This window comes from Suricata suricatta, chromosome 17 (genome assembly GCF_006229205.1).
Source record: "Suricata suricatta isolate VVHF042 chromosome 17, meerkat_22Aug2017_6uvM2_HiC, whole genome shotgun sequence".
In the NCBI taxonomy this organism is placed as follows: Eukaryota; Metazoa; Chordata; class Mammalia; order Carnivora; family Herpestidae; genus Suricata; species Suricata suricatta.
The window spans coordinates 28249693-28258436 of record NC_043716.1 but is presented as its reverse complement, the minus strand read 5'-3'; positions in this window follow the sequence as shown (position 1 = coordinate 28258436).

Sequence of the window (8744 nt, the reverse complement as noted above, 5' to 3'; positions counted from 1 at the left end):
TTCCCCGGGGAAAAACCCGAAGAGGCACATTCGCTATCAGTAGGGAAAGTGGAGGCAACGTCACACAGCGGTTAAGAGCGCGCTGTCTGGCCCGTTGCACGTTGCTGGACGCGTCACAAGTACTCTGTAACGTCTAGTTCTCTTAGTGTCCCCTCTAACGCCGCTGCTGTAGTTCTTACACACTGATTGCACCTTGTTGACTCTCTGTGTTTCCAAGTTTCCAAACTACATGAAACAAACAGCATGTAAAATGTTCTGCTCCTGATTCCAGGAGCATCTGTGCCATTTCTACATTAAATGCCATCACAAATACATACTATAGCAAATCAGGGATAGAAGGGATCCTGAAGGCCATTTAGTCCAATAACCACCCCCCCTACCCATTTTTCAGAAAAGAAAAAGATGTGAGAAAAGTCCCCATTTAGCAAGTGGCCATGCCAGACCTTGAACCCTGTTCTCTTACTTCCCAGCCTTTGGCCCTTTCCTTTCGGAGAAGTAGAGCCCTCACTCTACTTGGTGTTTGCTCACACATTTGAAAACACCAGGCATCGAGAAAGGGATCGCTTTAATTAACACAGAGGAGGCCTGGGCTGGGAAGGTGGGGGGATGAGGAGGGACTTCTAAGCCATTGCTTATGCCAGGCTCCAAGTTCCAGATGCTGTTTGTCATCAGGGCTCATCCACATGACATCTGTCACCGCAACATTGGCTGAGGACCATACCCTGCCTGGCTAACATTTTAGGGGTGGGAGAGGGATGGAAGCTTCCTGGAGAGAGACAGTTCTGTGCCTAGATCCACTGGGCATTCATGGAGAAGCTGGCATGAAGGGAAGGACCGTGTCATGGGAAACTCACCACATGGTGATTCAGTTCAGCCTTTAGTTCTGCTACTCACCTGCTGTGTGACCTCGAGCCTCTTCCTTCACCTCTCTGGGCCTCGGTTTCATCAGTTATACTAAAAATAATACATTTGCTGTTCAACCTAGTCAACATTAGAGGAAGCCTCAAAAAAGATCTAATCTAACCCATAATTCCATAGACAGGAGCTCACAAATTTATTTATAGACACATGTGGGAGAATAGTGGTAAGTTAGCCATTCACGCATTGCTTACTAAGAGTCCAGAGGCTGGAGACATTTTAGTAGCATCCATCTTGGGGTCAACTGGATTGTTGAAGAGGGAAAATGCTCTCAACTCCTTTGTCAAAAGACATATGTCCTGGAGGGAGAAACCCAGAATGCAGAACGGGAGAGCGCCCTGCAGGGCAGAGGCCTGAGCGCCCCGGGAGATCTGAGACCCGGCCTGGCCTGCGCGCTGAGCTCCAGGGAGAGGCCAGGAGGCAGGCACCGGCCTGCGGGAGCACGTGCCGGGAGGAGAGGCAGATTCGCAGGCTCCGGAGATCCATCCCGAACATCCGGACCCATTGCTGGAGTGGGACATCGGGCTCCAGAGACTCACTGAGCGGAAGATGGCGGGGGCGTGGCGGGGGCTTTGTTTTATTTTGGGATTTTGCCGAATCAAAAGAATTTGGGAAACTGTGGGAACCATCGTGTTACATGAAGCCTCTGCCAGGTTGGCACAGGCCTGTTTCTAAGTAATTCAATCTGAGGCGGGGAGGAGCTGTAAGTGTGCACGCACGCACACACTTGCGCGCTCACGCGCGCCCCGCCTGCAGGGCCAGCGGCGGCAGGAGGCCCGATCTTCCCATGCTGATTCCTGCGAGAGTGGCCAAGGCACATGGGCTCACAGCCAGGATTCATTCATCCACTCACTCCGGCATTTACTGAGCGCCTCCGATGCGTCAGGCACGTGGTAAGCTCCGGGATGCGCCGGGGAGCACAGCAGAGGGCCCCTCCCGTCACCGGTACTCACATTCCAGGGCTGCAGGGACACCGCCCCCCCCCCACTTCCCCAGCCTAAGCTAGCAGAGGAGGAGGGGTGGGTGAGGCGGAGATTGTTAGGGAACAAGAGTGGGGGGTAAGGAGGCATGGACAGACACTGCCTGCTGCTTACCCAACAGCCATGCACACTTCCCGCTTTTGTTCTTGGTCAGGAAGTTATCAGGGTTCCCTTGATCTTGGGGAGGGGAAGACCTTCCCCAGTCCCAGAGGACAGTCATTACAGGTGCAAACTAGCCATGGCCAGTCATTACCCTGGGCCAGAAAAGGGCCTGAGTGTGTAGACATGTGACCCAATTCGGGTTTAAAGCTGCCCAAGCTCTCCTGGGGAGGACTCGCTTTCCCAAATAAAATAGCCAAGCCCCTCCTGCTTCTTACCAGCCAGGGAGTAAAAGCCCCTGGAGGCGGTGTAGACACTACTAGAAAACCATAAGGCATCACGTTCAGAAGCTGAGATGGCAGGACTGAGAGAAGAGGTCAGCGGTTGATGCCATGAGCACCCCCCCCTCCAAACTGGCGACACTGAAAAAAACTAAAAACCACTATTTGGTAAAGTTGGGGTTTGGGGGGTTTTTTGGTTGGGTTTTGGTGAAGTTGGGGTGTTCGTTGTCTTTGTTTTTTGTTTTGCGTTTTTTTTGTTCTTGGTTTTGGTTTGGTTTGGTTTTTAGTTTATTTTGAGAGAGAGAGAGAGAGCGCAAGTGTGGGAGGAGCAGAGCGAGGGAAAGAAGGAGAATCTCAGCAGGCTCCACACCGCCAGCACAGGGCCCAATGCCGGCCTGAACCCACAAACCATGAGACCATGACCGGAGCCCAAGTCAGACACTTAACCGAATGGGTCATCCAGGCGCCCCGTGAGGTTGTTTTAATTGGATTTGCTGTTGCTGGCAGCTCAGGATGTTCCGGAATGATCTGAGAGGCCGTGTTACTAGTATCCTCTTGAGAAAGCCAGGCTGTGGAGGGTAGGCGGATCCCAGTCTCAGGAATGGCCACTGGAAAGAGCCAGGAAGAAGAGTTCCACCAGATTTCTTTATTAAATAAGGTTTCCGGGGCACCTGGGTGGCTCAGGCAGTTAAGCATCCAACTTCGGCTCAGATCATGATCTCGAGGTTCATGAGTTCGAGCCCACATTGGGCTCTGTGCTGACAGCTCAGAGCCTGGAACCTGCTTCAGATTCTGTGTCTCCCTCTCTTTCTCTGCCCCTCCCCCACTAGTGCTCTGTCTCTCTTGCTCTCAAAAATAAACAAAACATTTTTTAAAACGTGTTAAATAAGACCTTTGGGGCAGCCTGTGTGCATGGAGAGGCCCTCCTGAAGAGGGCTTCCAGAATCATCCCGACCCCAATTTCTTGATCTTCAACATAAATTGGTGTTCTCATTGCACTGGAAGGAACCAGTAAAGACTTTCAAATCTGGAGGGGGGGGGTGGTGAGGAAGAGAGAGACAGAGAAACAAAGTTCCTCTGTTAAAGTTGCTAGCCCTTCATGTCTGCTAAGAGGGGCATTCCTCCCCCTGAGCTTGAATCTGGCGACTCCCTAACTGTGGCATCAAGCTGCATAACCAGGGTATGCCTTACTTTTCTCATCTCTAAACTTGGATTCTTAAAATAGTCTCTACTTCCTAGGGCCATTTCAAGTATTCAGTCAGTTCATTTAAAACTCTTAGAATGAGCACCAAACACATGGTAAATTCCTCAAGAAATATTAGCTAATATTTTGATAGTATGATTCTGAAATGCACATGATTCCACATTTTGAACATCTCTGTTACATCTACGTGAAATCTCAATGTGTCTTTCAGAGAATGGTGTGTCATAAGTGATTGGAGGCATTTTTTTCTTTCTTGATGCTACACTGACTTTTACAATCTGCAACACCTTAGATTCAAGTAAACGTGAAATGATCATTACTATTAGAGCAGATCTCCTTGTTGTAAAAAGGACTTGAGCTGTCCCGTCGGCATAAAGATACATGAAACAAGGAGGTACTTCATTGACACAGGGGTGGGAGTTTTGGAGGCTTGTTCCCAGGCCACCTGCCCAATATCCTCTGTGGGCCTCAAGTCGGAAAGGATGGGCAGATCTGCGCGGGGGACAGGCAGATCTAGATGGTGATTGGTGGGGCTTTTTGGGTTCAACGTTATCCAAACATCTGAAGAACTGAGATATACAATGAGGTCATCTACACAGAAAAGAGATGAAGGGCCGACCAAGAAGCAGTTCTCCAATCGGTCAGCACGGTCGTGACCACGGCGAGAGCCAGAGCTGAGCCTGGCAGGGGAAGACTGGGTTCTCTGACACCTCATTCGGCCCAGGGGGATTTAGGGCAGCCAGGGCCTTCACCACCTCTGGGAGGCACCCCTGCACCTCACTGATCCCCGGGGAGGAGGGGGGCTGGGTCTGATGCTAGTGAGCATCCCGGGAATGATAGCTTATTGTGGGAGGGTAGACCCAGGAAAGAGAGAGGGCCACTCCTCTAATGGAGATGCACTGGCTAACGTCAGTTTCAATACAAATAACAATAGAAACAGGACCTTCTTTTTGGCTTAAGCAGGTGAAGTGAATCATAGGAGCAGAATTATTAGTAATTATATATGACATGATGACGAGCTGCAGCGACCAGGTATCAAGCGCCTACTGTATATGAAGTACTGGACTGTGCTAGGTACACTGTGACGCTTACAAGCTGGGAAGTGGCGCGGTGACTTATGTGACAGGCAAGGGAAGGAGTCTAGAGAGGTCAACAGACTTCTCTGCAGTCACAGAGCTCAGGTTCAAAGTCAATTCGTCTGACTCCAGAGCCTGGGTTAACTAACCGACCGCCGTTCACGGTAGGAAGTGGAGATTCTTTTTCTAGCTGAATCCTAATTGCAAGGTCTGGACCGGCGTGCCTTCTCCCTCTGTCGGCAGAAACTCCATCACTGCTCTTCAGCCCAATAAACCTGACCGAGGGCTTGAGTGAACCACGGGATCTGCCTCAGTGCCCCTGTCCCAGACGGTCCTCTGCGCAGCATTTTAGTCAGCTCGGACGGCCTCACTGTTCTTGAATGCCCTTCACTGTTTTGTGGGGCTCACACAGCCGCCAAGTATTCCTCACAGTTGGGGAGGATGGAAACTCCCAGATCCAGGTGTCCACACGGCTATTTGTGGTGAGGACTCTCTTCCTGGTGTGCAGAGGCTGTCTTCTCATTGTTTTCTCACATGATAATGAGGGAGGGAGGGGGAGAGAGAGAGAGAAGGAGACAGAGAGAGCTTCCTCTACTATAAGGTCAGATTACATACACCGTCTATCAACTTCACAATAGCCAGTACAATGGATATGATTATCCCCTCATACAGTTGAGGAAACTGAGGCATGGAGATAAGCTCACGTGGTTAGATGGTAGGCAGTGCCAGAGTTTAGACCCCAGCCCAGACCCAAGTCCATGCTTCCTAGGTTTCACTATGCTCGATCTCCACTGAGCAAGTGGGCCCATCAGGGTGCCCGGCACCTCCAGGATGATGGGCCAAGGTTTAGAGCCTTATCAAGGTCCTGGACTCAGGAACAAGCCCTGAGGAGCAAGGGGCTGTCCGGAGGGACAGAATGCAGAACCGCTTCCCAACATTGCCACTGTCGCCCTTGGGGAGTTCCAGCTGCGTCCTAAGGGGGCCAGTCTTTCCCCCTTTGCCTCCAAGCTCTGGATCTCTCTATGGGTAAACTAGCCTTGCAGGCAAGCCCCACCCATGACAGCCCACCGCCCCTCGGGCTGCAAAGGAAATGAACTTGTTGCCTCAGAGCCCTCACCTGGTGTGAGTCATCACCAGAGGCCCTGCCCTGCGGGTCAGGCTGATACGATATTGTCTGCAGCCCTGAGCAGGCAAAAAAGAAGCCCCGCTGCAGGAGAAAGGTGAAGGGGCTGGCCCTGGCCCAGGAATGACGGAGGCCCCTGGCTCTGCCGCCCCATCTCCGGTACCCTGGCTGGGGAACAATAAGGAGGCACTGTCAGGAAGTGACAGTAAAACGCCGTTGCCTTCTACCTCCTTCAGCCGCGGGCAAGAGGAGGTTCCCGGAGGGAATATTTTTAGTTTGACAAATGAAAGCCTGGGACCGAGGACAGGAGGGATTAAGGGAGCTCTTCTCTGACACTCCTGGAGACAGGGAGATGATGAGTCAGATACAGAGGGCTTAGGCACGACTTCTCAAGACATTCCTCAAGCATGAGCACAAGCCAGCCGCTCGAATTCCTCCTGCCGGCCGCCAGCCCGCACTCGGGGAGGAGGGGCCGCCGCCTCTCCTCCGGCCTCCCTTCCCGGGGCACATTGTTGGACAGCAGCTTTGGGAGATCAAAGCCGCCGCCTGGGCTGCTTTCCGGAATCGGAGTCAGGAGACTTAGATTCGAATCCAGTCTTCCCCACTTGCTGGCTGTGGGTGTCATTTCTCCTTCTATGCCTCAGATTCCTCTGTAAATCGCAAGAGTTGTAATGCCTCAGAATGATTACTATAAGGCAGAACCTTTGGGAAAAAACCCTGAGAATGTGTGGTGCTGTAGAGACCTGGTGTTTCTGTATTACCCCACATGCAGACGCACTCAAAAATCTCACATCGCCAAACAGACCAGCCACTCGTCAAGTGCGGTGCTTTCCAGCGAGCCAGCCTTGTGCTAACTTTCCCTTGTTTAACCCTCTTAACACCTCCGGGGGTAGAGCTCATCACCTGCATTTTACAGCTAAGGAAACTGAGGCTCGGAAAGGCGGTGTGGCTTCCTAAGGTCACCAGCTAACCAGTGGTAGATTGGCATTAGAATCTGACACTTCTGGACTCTGCAGCCCACGTCCCAAATCCCTGTTCCAATGACACCCTGGATGGGCCTGTATCTGGCGAGAGAACATCTCTTATCAGAAGCCACAAGTGACGGTAAGATCAAGGCAGTGCTCAGGGCCAGGCGCCAATCAGGGAGCCAGAAGGGAAGGAACAGGCTGCCAGCAGGAGGAAAAGGGCCAGAGGAGACAGAGACTGGAGTCCAGAGCTAGGGCTCAGACACCAAGCACAGGTTGGAGGAGCAGAGCAGCCATCAGGCTAGAGCCCGGCCCCTGGCATCTGTCCACAGTTGGCTCCAAAGCACGCATGGCCGTGTGCTGGGAGGTCAGGCGCACTTAAAAGTCAGAATCTGCTCATTTAGTTGGAAAAGAGAATGAAGCCACCGATGGTCTGTAGATAGGCTTATTTCTCACTTTCCAAACAGCTGGGCTGGGTGGGTGCTCCCGGGACTCAGCGCCCAGTCACTAAGTGAATTCCACCCAAAGTATGTAAAGCCATGATGAGCAACCCACCAGTGGGCCCACGTTGCCCATGCACTTGAATTTCATTGGCCCACGATGGAATTTCAGGATGAATAGGAAAAGGCCATCATTGATGAATACTGCTTCTCAAAAATGCCAAGAGTGATCATTCTGTTGCTAAAATTAGCATTTTTTTTTACTTATTAGCATCTTCCTTTTGAGTAGGTGATCTAAGTCCCGAGAATTCACTTTTTATCTCATGGACTATAATAGAGCTATTTTTTTCATGTTTGTTTTTGAGAGAGAGAGAGAGAACACGCACCCATGAGTGGGGAAGGGGCAGAGAGAGACGGAGACACAGAATGTGAAACAGGCTCCAGGCTCTGAGCTATCAGCACAGAGTCTGACATGGGGCTCGAACTCACAAACCATGAGATCATTACCTGAGCCCAAGTCAGAGGTCCAACCAACTGAGCCACCCACACTCCCCTCAGAGTTATTTTGTTTAAAACAGAAAGCAAAAGGTGGCCCATAAGTTTGGTTAATTTTTTTCTTTAATTTGCCCTCAGGAATAAAGGAAGGAGGGAATGAGGAAAGAAGAACAGAGAGAGAGAGAGGCCACCACTCATACCACAAACTCACAGGAAGGACGCCCCACCGCCACTGCCAGCAAGCCAAGGTCCAAGAGACTTTTAGTGGCACCTCTCCAGGCACGCCAGCTGATACGAACATGGAACCAACCATGTCTTCATGTTTGCATTAGCCACTAAAAACGCTCCGAACTGATTCTGCATCTTTCCTGCGAGCCACGGGACCTTTGGCACATCACTTAAACTCCGCGAGCCTAAATATCCAGATGGGGTCAGTTACCACCTGTCTCTTAGGATAGTTGTGGAAATAAAATGAGAGATTATGATATAATTTATTAAGCATCTATTAATTATTGAGTACCTATTATGTGCCAGGCACATGCCTTATTTATTTATTATTTATTTAATATGTTTATATTTTATATGTACTTCATAAATATATACTTATATATTTATACCATTCCATATTTTTTATATTTATGTATTTTTATACATAACATATATATGTGTGTGTTTGAGAGTTTTTTGTGGGAAGGAGTTGCAATTCACCGCAATACCATGGAGCAGAGCAAAACAAATACACAGATAACGAAATGAAGACTTAGTTTGCTCTTCCTGGATCCCACGGCGAGGCTGGTGCGTGCTTCAGGCAAACTTTGGCTGCGGGATCAGAAAAGCTCTTAAACGCTAGGACTGCAAGGCGTGGGTGTAGGAGAAGTGGGTGCTGGAAGGACGTCAGTGAGGACAGAGGGGTCTCATTGGGGCACAAGGATGGGCTCCACAGGCCTGGGAAGGGGAAACTATCACAAAGCCGGAGCACCTGCTGGGACTGTGGCTTTGTCCTCCTGCGGAGCCCTGACCGGCTCTCTCATGGGGGTGTGTCATCTGCAGGCACGTGATTTCTCAAGCTCCCAGCTGGCCTGCCCGCTCCTTCCATTCTGTGTGCCTCTTCTCCTTCCAGCAGCTTCTGCTTCTAGAAGGCTCCGTGCACTTCACCACCATCT